The 12,443-nt window shown below is 35.2% G+C and overlaps 2 long non-coding RNA genes across 2 annotated transcripts; both read right to left on the reverse strand.

Annotated features, from left to right (window-relative positions):
• Nucleotides 1–1,633: 1,633 nt before the first annotated feature.
• On the reverse strand, nt 1,634–4,130 carry LOC138856420 (uncharacterized). Its single transcript, XR_011395670.1, has 3 exons — nt 3,770–4,130; nt 3,481–3,709; nt 1,634–1,933 (listed from the first exon to the last, which is right to left on the reverse strand). It is a non-coding gene; the product is annotated as an uncharacterized lncRNA (long non-coding RNA).
• A 3,562-nt stretch (nt 4,131–7,692) lies between these two features.
• LOC118680796 (uncharacterized) lies at nt 7,693–10,159 on the reverse strand. The gene is made up of 3 exons (XR_011395671.1): nt 9,799–10,159; nt 9,510–9,738; nt 7,693–7,962 (listed from the first exon to the last, which is right to left on the reverse strand). It is a non-coding gene; the product is annotated as an uncharacterized lncRNA (long non-coding RNA).
• Nucleotides 10,160–12,443: the final 2,284 nt, after the last annotated feature.

The following is a 12,443-nucleotide window of genomic DNA, read 5'->3' on the forward strand; positions in this document are numbered from 1 at the left end:
TGTATTTCTAAACCAAAACATGAACAATAACGCAAAAAAAAAGTCGCGTGAAGCACAGTATACGTGATAGATGTGAAGAATATACAAATTTAATATATAATTTATTTCTCCAATTTTCACATTATCTTCAGTCAGGTATATGTATAGCGTATATTATGGCTCTATGGTAACTTAAATATGAAACAGTCTAAATAGTGTAGATTTCTGAAGAATAGAGCATCAATCGTTGTTTTTGATTTAGTCGTGGCAATTTTCCGGTCACTATTCATATCTAAACCGATATGTGATCGTCACCCCCGCCAAGAATATCAGCACCGCCATGAATGTACATAACCAACAAACTCTGTATGAAATACATGATATCCTCAACATTTTTTGGTTAGGAGATACGTAGATCGCTGCGATGACCATTTCTTTTCCATTTAATATTTTACATTAAAATATCGGGTATCGCTAATATCAGTCAAACTCACTGTACGTGCCGTGAAATTTGTTGCACTTGTATGAAAATGTGGAGTATCGCATTCATTATAAACCGCCTGCTTTGGACTGATTGTTGCAATCACGTTCTGCAAATATTTCCGTCATGCTATATACTCTCGACTTCTCTGTTCAGGTGTTTTTGCTGTGCTTTCTGGATTGGATGATTAATTATGCACAATAAGATATCTCAATATCTAGCCAAGTATGAAGATGAAGCTTCAGTTATAATTTGATATCGTATTTTAGCCTTATTTCACATTCTATATTCCCGACAACGGTCGGCTGGTGTTATTGGTATATTGGTTTGTGTTTTTATTGCTGCATTATCACTATAATCAATAAATTGTTCGTGTACTGTATTTTCAACGAGATGTTAGGGCAACTACGACTCTTGGTGATGGATGTCAGCTTGAACAATAATTAATGAACTATATAAAAATATAAAAGAATAAAAAAATCTGAATACTTGAGTATAAAAATATTCACGAAACTAAAACCGACTATTACCCCTTGAAATATTTTAATTTGCGTTTACATTCATAATACATACATTGCGTAGGATGCAATCCTATTTTCGTGCTCTGTATTCTCGATTACGCTCCGCTCCTAATTTAGCCGTTTTCTAAACACGTATATTTTCCCGAACTTGTAGTTTAGACAACAATTAAATTACTCTGCGTATAATAATTTAATGGAATACTTTCGTAATTATTTGTTTTTCAGATTTTATAAAAGTAAACCTCTTACTCAACACAAAATATTACAACTCGAATTCCATTTACACTCTTACCGAAATATGCACAACAGAGCTCGCGGTCAGCTGTATGTACTTATGTGCTGCAGCCTCTTTAAAAGTATGTACATACGTTCAATGACAAAAATGATAGAATACAAGATTAAGAAAAAAATGTTGCGAAGGTTATATTTCCATAAGTATAAAACATATTGATTTTGAAAAATCAAGACGACTGAACATTTTGAATACGGCAGTGACATATCAAGCAGCTGATGTACACAACTTCGGTGTAGCCGTACTAAAACCTTTCACCTCATTGAAATTTAAATATTTTGTTAGAAGTGGAATTTTTTGAACGAAAAAAGTAATAGTTTTTTTATTTGTTTTAAATTATAAATTTATATATGAGTGCTATTTTATGTTTCTGTTGGTAAAATAACGTTAGACTGGTTAGAGCTTTAAATTAATTTACAGTTCACATATTAGTGTTAACACTACAGTTGTTCATTGTCGTCGGCAAAATTAGGAATGGCTTTAATTTAGTGACAGGGACTACTGCAAGACTGCTGCCGTGAAGTCATGTTGTTGTTTAAATAACTGTGCCCAAAAGAACGTGTGTATTGTAATTTTTAACAGAAGCAGCCTGTCGCCTGTCATCGTCTATGGGTTCAGCGTTTGAGATCCGAAGTAATGTATGTATGTGTCAATGTGCAGCTAGAAGATAGCGAAATGAACCGATCAACATATGGATTGCTACAATTTCTTTATGGCTACCCAAACAGAGACGTAGCTGTAAAAAGGGTCGTGACACGGCCTTGAAAAAATATACTCTAATGCGGCCAAAGAAGTATTCACTTAAAAAAATAATGAAGTTAACATTTTTCATGTTACCATATAAGCTGCTCTGAGAGTTGTCGACGTTGTTTTTATACATTCACTAATGAAAAATGAGATCATTCGACGATTCGTTCCAAATTTTGCCAACGTAGCTAATAGCCTCCATGAAGTCACGGAAAATAACAGAGATTTTGAGTGGAATAAATGCTCTTCAATCTCCGGATCAGCGTTTATTTTAGATAGTAGGGGGGTGTTATCATAAGTCATTGATGGGTGTGGGATAGTAGTTACGTATTATAGCCGGAAAATGAGAAAGCCAGAAAGAAATTATTGAGTAACTCAGGAACCCAAAAGGAGAGTTGGCACGGTGGATTGGGAGACTCCAAAGTTATGACTTGGTATCACTAAACCCCGGAGATATTAAAACAAGGTATTAATTTTGTTGGTTGTTGTCAATCAGCTACGGAATAGATTGCCAACTGTGCCGAGTGTATTGCTGCTAAAGGGCCGAGGTCCAGGGAGTCATGGTCAAATGAAGCGGTACAGTTCGGGTGCGCCCTTTGAGCGAATTGGCACGGATGTAGCTGGTAGCCTATCGGTAAATTAGGAAACAAATATGTTTTGGTAGTCATGGATTATTTCAGTAAATGGCCAGAGGTATATGCAATTCCTAACCAAGAAGCAGAAACAGTAGCGGATGTATTCATCAAAATTTGGGTATCGAGATATGGTGTTCAAATTGAATTACATTCTGACCAATGGAAAACTTTTAAATCAGCTCTAATCCATGGATGTCCGGTAAATCCGTACAATTGCACTAAATTCGCAGTCCGATGGCATGGTAGAACGATTCAATCGAACTTTGGAAGAATATATGCGGAAAGTTATGGATAAGTACCAAAAAGATTGGGATACCCATATATCCTTGTTCCTGATGGCTTATCGGTCTGCTGTACATGAAACAACGCGGCAGACTCCAGCAAGGTTAATTTTTGGTAATAATCTTCGACTACCGATTGATTTAAAATTTTAAATTAACGATAAAATGAAAGCAAAATACGACAAAGGCAATAAACTGTAAGGGTTTTGTTGAACGAGTTTTGGTATTGTATATAACCCGCAACAAAAGGAAGGGGTGTCTCCCAAATTATAGTGTAGTTGACAAGGATCATACCAGGTTATTAAACGACTCAACGGTGTAGATTATCGTAAATAAGAGCTACCAGATTGTGAAGCAAACACAGTTCTAATTAGAGTGCTGCTTATTAAAGAACTATAAGCAATAAGTTGTAAACTCGAATAACGAGTAATAAGCGTTAGGTTGTTTAAATTAGAAAAAAAAGATAAGTGTATAGTCATTAAATTGAGACTTTTATTTAACAATTATATGATCGAACTCAAGAGTGAGTTATTCGTTACAATACCTTCAGATCGCGATGCCAAAGAAATCGTAATTGTGCCTAAATTTTCGATAGGGTGGAGCCCAGAAAACGAACCTGTCGCCCTTCACGGGCAGCAGCCATTGTCATCTGTCGATTCTATTGTTATTAAGAATGGAAATTTTTTGTGCGGGCATTTAATGTCATGTAATAATCATTATCGAAGTGGCATCGCGTAGGTATGTTTGATTTGATGTAGCGAAAGTTTGAGCTCCTGAACGATTTAGAAATTTAATGAGGATGATGAAATCGTAGAAAGCACTTTTTCACTTACCCAGTCAATAACTTAATATGTGTATACATATTTGTGTGTAGTCAATAACTATTCGCCATCTTTAGCTAACATTTATGTTTTATTCATATACAAAATACAAAACAGAACTGTCATACCACCAAAATAACTGCTCATTGTAAGCAATGGATGGAAAGATATATATTTAGGCATATATTGCTAAACATTACTTTATAAGACACAATACGGCGGCAGACGACACGACAGGATCTGTAAAATATTAAAATACACACGTTCTTATGGGCACAGTTATATAGAGCAGTTGTCACTGTCGCCAAATTAAAACTATTTCTAATTTGCCTACGACAATGAGCAGCTGTAGGGTTGCCACTAATATGTGAAATGTAAAATTACTCAAGGCTCTAACAAGTTTAACGTTATCTTACCAAGAGAAGCATAAAATAGCTCTGACATATCATTTGTACTTACAAATTTTTTGCACAACCAATTTCACTTTGCACAATTTTTTATGTTTCATTGAAGTTAAAGATAATATGGCGCTACCGTCTACAAAATATTCATGAAGCTGGCTTCAAGACGGCTTTTGCAGGCAAGAAAATTGCCCTGTTGCTAGGTCGTGCTGTGCAGTCGTCTATGTGTTTAAGGCTTAACAATGTGCAGTCTCCTTCGGCAATATTGCTAGGAATACAGATGTTTAGAAATTTTTAATTGCCTGTCGAGATGCTCGGCATCGTCGCCGCATCGTAATGGCACAAGCAGTCACCGACGCATAACCGTAGACCGAATCAGCTGATACGACCTATCTTATGTGCTTATGCAATGTAAATAAACAGTCACCACCGCTTCTTCCGTCCCCTTCAACAATCTCGATTATTTGTAGTAATTAAATAAAGAACTTATTCGAAATATTCTTAAAATAGCTCAAAATCACAGTCGGATACGCTTATTAATAAAAAGGTAAACTCTTTTTAATGGTTGGTTTTTAGTTTTGAGCTTTTCCATTATGAAAAATTATAACTAAAAAATTAGATGTGTGAGAAATCGTGTATACAAATGGAACAATGGCAATATTGGTGAAATTGAAACAAAGGAGAAGAACTGATTTCTGCGTTGCTCCTACGGGCATAACTTTTGACAAATTTAGTTTAATACGTTCGGTAAGTACGGTATAGAGGAATGTCGGTGACTGTTTGTGCTATAACGCTATGGCGCCTGTCATACGTTCAATATGAATTGTGATATTTGGATCGTGATTCATTTTTGTAATTGATAGATAACGAGTGAATACTACACGTACAACAAATATCATAGTCCCGTATTGCGCGGTATATTGCGACGAAAATGGATGATAGAACAAAATCTAACCGACGATAAATTGCCAGAAGCAACTAGACAGCGAGTTCGTAGTTGCCAGAATGTTCTAGAGGCAAAGTTTTGTTAAAAATTTACTATATAAGGGCTACCGGATTGTGCAGCAAACATAGTTCTAATGAGAGTGTTGCCGTGTTAAGAGCAATTAATTTATAGCCAAAAGTTTTAACCTCGAATAACGAGCAATAAGTGTTAAGTTGTTGGAATTAGAAATATAGATATGTGTATAGTATTAAAATGGGACTTGAATATAACAATTCAGTGATCGAACTCAAGAGTGAGTTACAAGGTAGGCTACTTATCGAAAAATCCGTTACAATTTATTAACGTAAGGCAGTCCCTTAATGATACTGTTCCAATGGAGCTGCAAAACTATCTATAGACGGATAATTCGATAATTTTGTTAGTTTGGGCCTTAAAATCTACTTACTAGCTTTCAAGTTGATCACACGAACTACTTGTAGAAATGGATTTATATTGACAGCCGTGACGTATGCTGCAAACAACATGATAATCAATAATAGTTTCAAGATGCCGTTGTTATGGAAATAGCTCAAAATTCTTCAAAATTTTGAACGAAGCTTCTAATGTAATGGATTGATATACTTATATTTTGATATAAATCCATGAATATAACGAAATATTAATATTCCCGACAACAGCATGTCATTTGTTTGCAAAACTATGTGATCAGCTGTTCAAACTTGATCGTCAGCTTGCCACTCGACTTAAATGAGGAAATTGATATCAAGACGGCTTTCAAGTTCGAAGAGTGAGTGTGTGGTAATAGAAAAGTGTGAGTGCATTACAACTTAAAAGAAATTTCTTGATCGCGTAACGTTCGGGTTAAGCTAGTTGAAATTTAGAAACCTTGGCTTCATACCCCTCACTTTTATATAAGAATCTTTGAATGTATTTCTAAACCAAAACATGAACAATAACGCAAAAAAAAAGTCGCGTGAAGCACAGTATACGTGATAGATGTGAAGAATATACAAATTTAATATATAATTTATTTCTCCAATTTTCACATTATCTTCAGTCAGGTATATGTATAGCGTATATTATGGCTCTATGGTAACTTAAATATGAAACAGTCTAAATAGTGTAGATTTCTGAAGAATAGAGCATCAATCGTTGTTTTTGATTTAGTCGTGGCAATTTTCCGGTCACTATTCATATCTAAACCGATATGTGATCGTCACCCCCGCCAAGAATATCAGCACCGCCATGAATGTACATAACCAACAAACTCTGTATGAAATACATGATATCCTCAACATTTTTTGGTTAGGAGATACGTAGATCGCTGCGATGACCATTTCTTTTCCATTTAATATTTTACATTAAAATATCGGGTATCGCTAATATCAGTCAAACTCACTGTACGTGCCGTGAAATTTGTTGCACTTGTATGAAAATGTGGAGTATCGCATTCATTATAAACCGCCTGCTTTGGACTGATTGTTGCAATCACGTTCTGCAAATATTTCCGTCATGCTATATACTCTCGACTTCTCTGTTCAGGTGTTTTTGCTGTGCTTTCTGGATTGGATGATTAATTATGCACAATAAGATATCTCAATATCTAGCCAAGTATGAAGATGAAGCTTCAGTTATAATTTGATATCGTATTTTAGCCTTATTTCACATTCTATATTCCCGACAACGGTCGGCTGGTGTTATTGGTATATTGGTTTGTGTTTTTATTGCTGCATTATCACTATAATCAATAAATTGTTCGTGTACTGTATTTTCAACGAGATGTTAGGGCAACTACGACTCTTGGTGATGGATGTCAGCTTGAACAATAATTAATGAACTATATAAAAATATAAAAGAATAAAAAAATCTGAATACTTGAGTATAAAAATATTCACGAAACTAAAACCGACTATTACCCCTTGAAATATTTTAATTTGCGTTTACATTCATAATACATACATTGCGTAGGATGCAATCCTATTTTCGTGCTCTGTATTCTCGATTACGCTCCGCTCCTAATTTAGCCGTTTTCTAAACACGTATATTTTCCCGAACTTGTAGTTTAGACAACAATTAAATTACTCTGCGTATAATAATTTAATGGAATACTTTCGTAATTATTTGTTTTTCAGATTTTATAAAAGTAAACCTCTTACTCAACACAAAATATTACAACTCGAATTCCATTTACACTCTTACCGAAATATGCACAACAGAGCTCGCGGTCAGCTGTATGTACTTATGTGCTGCAGCCTCTTTAAAAGTATGTACATACGTTCAATGACAAAAATGATAGAATACAAGATTAAGAAAAAAATGTTGCGAAGGTTATATTTCCATAAGTATAAAACATATTGATTTTGAAAAATCAAGACGACTGAACATTTTGAATACGGCAGTGACATATCAAGCAGCTGATGTACACAACTTCAGTGTAGCCGTACTAAAACCTTTCACCTCATTGAAATTTAAATATTTTGTTAGAAGTGGAATTTTTTGAACGAAAAAAGTAATAGTTTTTTTATTTGTTTTAAATATAAATTTATATATGAGTGCTATTTTATGTTTCTGTTGGTAAAATAACGTTAGACTGGTTAGAGCTTTAAATTAATTTACAGTTCACATATTAGTGTTAACACTACAGTTGTTCATTGTCGTCGGCAAAATTAGGAATGGCTTTAATTTAGTGACAGGGACTACTGCAAGACTGCTGCCGTGAAGTCATGTTGTTGTTTAAATAACTGTGCCCAAAAGAACGTGTGTATTGTAATTTTTAACAGAAGCAGCCTGTCGCCTGTCATCGTCTATGGGTTCAGCGTTTGAGATCCGAAGTAATGTATGTATGTGTCAATGTGCAGCTAGAAGATAGCGAAATGAACCGATCAACATATGGATTGCTACAATTTCTTTATGGCTACCCAAACAGAGACGTAGCTGTAAAAAGGGTCGTGACACGGCCTTGAAAAAATATACTCTAATGCGGCCAAAGAAGTATTCACTTAAAAAAATAATGAAGTTAACATTTTTCATGTTACCATATAAGCTGCTCTGAGAGTTGTCGACGTTGTTTTTATACATTCACTAATGAAAAATGAGATCATTCGACGATTCGTTCCAAATTTTGCCAACGTAGCTAATAGCCTCCATGAAGTCACGGAAAATAACAGAGATTTTGAGTGGAATAAATGCTCTTCAATCTCCGGATCAGCGTTTATTTTAGATAGTAGGGGGGTGTTATCATAAGTCATTGATGGGTGTGGGATAGTAGTTACGTATTATAGCCGGAAAATGAGAAAGCCAGAAAGAAATTATTGAGTAACTCAGGAACCCAAAAGGAGAGTTGGCACGGTGGATTGGGAGACTCCAAAGTTATGACTTGGTATCACTAAACCCCGGAGATATTAAAACAAGGTATTAATTTTGTTGGTTGTTGTCAATCAGCTACGGAATAGATTGCCAACTGTGCCGAGTGTATTGCTGCTAAAGGGCCGAGGTCCAGGGAGTCATGGTCAAATGAAGCGGTACAGTTCGGGTGCGCCCTTTGAGCGAATTGGCACGGATGTAGCTGGTAGCCTATCGGTAAATTAGGAAACAAATATGTTTTGGTAGTCATGGATTATTTCAGTAAATGGCCAGAGGTATATGCAATTCCTAACCAAGAAGCAGAAACAGTAGCGGATGTATTCATCAAAATTTGGGTATCGAGATATGGTGTTCAAATTGAATTACATTCTGACCAATGGAAAACTTTTAAATCAGCTCTAATCCATGGATGTCCGGTAAATCCGTACAATTGCACTAAATTCGCAGTCCGATGGCATGGTAGAACGATTCAATCGAACTTTGGAAGAATATATGCGGAAAGTTATGGATAAGTACCAAAAAGATTGGGATACCCATATATCCTTGTTCCTGATGGCTTATCGGTCTGCTGTACATGAAACAACGCGGCAGACTCCAGCAAGGTTAATTTTTGGTAATAATCTTCGACTACCGATTGATTTAAAATTTTAAATTAACGATAAAATGAAAGCAAAATACGACAAAGGCAATAAACTGTAAGGGTTTTGTTGAACGAGTTTTGGTATTGTATATAACCCGCAACAAAAGGAAGGGGTGTCTCCCAAATTATAGTGTAGTTGACAAGGATCATACCAGGTTATTAAACGACTCAACGGTGTAGATTATCGTAAATAAGAGCTACCAGATTGTGAAGCAAACACAGTTCTAATTAGAGTGCTGCTTATTAAAGAACTATAAGCAATAAGTTGTAAACTCGAATAACGAGTAATAAGCGTTAGGTTGTTTAAATTAGAAAAAAAAGATAAGTGTATAGTCATTAAATTGAGACTTTTATTTAACAATTATATGATCGAACTCAAGAGTGAGTTATTCGTTACAATACCTTCAGATCGCGATGCCAAAGAAATCGTAATTGTGCCTAAATTTTCGATAGGGTGGAGCCCAGAAAACGAACCTGTCGCCCTTCACGGGCAGCAGCCATTGTCATCTGTCGATTCTATTGTTATTAAGAATGGAAATTTTTTGTGCGGGCATTTAATGTCATGTAATAATCATTATCGAAGTGGCATCGCGTAGGTATGTTTGATTTGATGTAGCGAAAGTTTGAGCTCCTGAACGATTTAGAAATTTAATGAGGATGATGAAATCTTAGAAAGCACTTTTTCACTTACCCAGTCAATAACTTAATATGTGTATACATATTTGTGTGTAGTCAATAACTATTCGCCATCTTTAGCTAACATTTATGTTTTATTCATATACAAAATACAAAACAGAACTGTCATACCACCAAAATAACTGCTCATTGTAAGCAATGGATGGAAAGATATATATTTAGGCATATATTGCTAAACATTACTTTATAAGACACAATACGGCGGCAGACGACACGACAGGATCTGTAAAATATTAAAATACACACGTTCTTATGGGCACAGTTATATAGAGCAGTTGTCACTGTCGCCAAATTAAAACTATTTCTAATTTGCCTACGACAATGAGCAGCTGTAGGGTTGCCACTAATATGTGAAATGTAAAATTACTCAAGGCTCTAACAAGTTTAACGTTATCTTACCAAGAGAAGCATAAAATAGCTCTGACATATCATTTGTACTTACAAATTTTTTGCACAACCAATTTCACTTTGCACAATTTTTTATGTTTCATTGAAGTTAAAGATAATATGGCGCTACCGTCTACAAAATATTCATGAAGCTGGCTTCAAGACGGCTTTTGCAGGCAAGAAAATTGCCCTGTTGCTAGGTCGTGCTGTGCAGTCGTCTATGTGTTTAAGGCTTAACAATGTGCAGTCTCCTTCGGCAATATTGCTAGGAATACAGATGTTTAGAAATTTTTAATTGCCTGTCGAGATGCTCGGCATCGTCGCCGCATCGTAATGGCACAAGCAGTCACCGACGCATAACCGTAGACCGAATCAGCTGATACGACCTATCTTATGTGCTTATGCAATGTAAATAAACAGTCACCACCGCTTCTTCCGTCCCCTTCAACAATCTCGATTATTTGTAGTAATTAAATAAAGAACTTATTCGAAATATTCTTAAAATAGCTCAAAATCACAGTCGGATACGCTTATTAATAAAAAGGTAAACTCTTTTTAATGGTTGGTTTTTAGTTTTGAGCTTTTCCATTATGAAAAATTATAACTAAAAAATTAGATGTGTGAGAAATCGTGTATACAAATGGAACAATGGCAATATTGGTGAAATTGAAACAAAGGAGAAGAACTGATTTCTGCGTTGCTCCTACGGGCATAACTTTTGACAAATTTAGTTTAATACGTTCGGTAAGTACGGTATAGAGGAATGTCGGTGACTGTTTGTGCTATAACGCTATGGCGCCTGTCATACGTTCAATATGAATTGTGATATTTGGATCGTGATTCATTTTTGTAATTGATAGATAACGAGTGAATACTACACGTACAACAAATATCATAGTCCCGTATTGCGCGGTATATTGCGACGAAAATGGATGATAGAACAAAATCTAACCGACGATAAATTGCCAGAAGCAACTAGACAGCGAGTTCGTAGTTGCCAGAATGTTCTAGAGGCAAAGTTTTGTTAAAAATTTACTATATAAGGGCTACCGGATTGTGCAGCAAACATAGTTCTAATGAGAGTGTTCCAGTGTTAAGAGCAATTAATTTATAGCCAAAAGTTTTAACCTCGAATAACGAGCAATAAGTGTTAAGTTGTTGGAATTAGAAATATAGATATGTGTATAGTATTAAAATGGGACTTGAATATAACAATTCAGTGATCGAACTCAAGAGTGAGTTACAAGGTAGGCTACTTATCGAAAAATCCGTTACAATTTATTAACGTAAGGCAGTCCCTTAATGATACTGTTCCAATGGAGCTGCAAAACTATCTTACTAGCTTTCAGGTTGATCACACGAACTTCTTGTAAAAATGGATTTATATTGACAGCCGTGTCGTATGCTGCAAACAACATGATAATCAATAATAGTTTCAAGATGCCGTTGTTATGGAAATAGCTCAAAATTTGAACGAAGCTTCTAATGTAATGGATTGATATACTTATATTTTGATATAAATCCATGAATATAACGAAATATTAATATTCCCGACAACAGCATGTCATTTGTTTGCAAAACTATGTGATCAGCTGTTCAAACTTGATCGTCAGCTTGCCACTCGACTTAAATGAGGAAATTTATATCAAGACGGCTTTCAAGTTCGAAGAGTGAGTGTGTGGTAATAGAAAAGTGTGAGTGTATTACAACTTAAAAGAAATTTCTTGATCGCGTAACGTTCGGGTTAAGCTAGTTGAAATTAAGAAACCTTGGCTTCATACCCCTCACTTTTATATAAGAATCTTTGAATGTATTTCTAAACCAAAACATGAACAATAACGCAAAAAAAAAAGTCGCGTGAAGCACAGTACACGTGATAGATGTGAAGAGTATACAAATTTAATATATAATTTATTTCTCCAATTTTCACATTATCTTCAGTCAGGTATAGGTATAGCGTATATTATGGCTCTATGGTAACTGAAATATGAAACAGTCTAAATAGTGTAGATTTCTGAAGAATAGAGCATCAATCGTTGTTTTTGATTTAGTCGTGGCAATTTTCCGGTCACTATTCATATCTAAACCGATATGTGATCGTCACCCCCGCCAAGAATATCAGCACCGCCATGAATGTACATAACCAACAAACTCTGTATGAAATACATGATATCCTCAACATTTTTTGGTTAGGAGATACGTAGATCGCTGCGATGACCATTTCTTTTCCATTTAATATTTTACATTAAAATA

The sequence above is a fragment of the Bactrocera oleae genome, chromosome 3, assembly GCF_042242935.1.
Source record: "Bactrocera oleae isolate idBacOlea1 chromosome 3, idBacOlea1, whole genome shotgun sequence".
Lineage (NCBI taxonomy): Eukaryota > Metazoa > Arthropoda > Insecta > Diptera > Tephritidae > Bactrocera > Bactrocera oleae.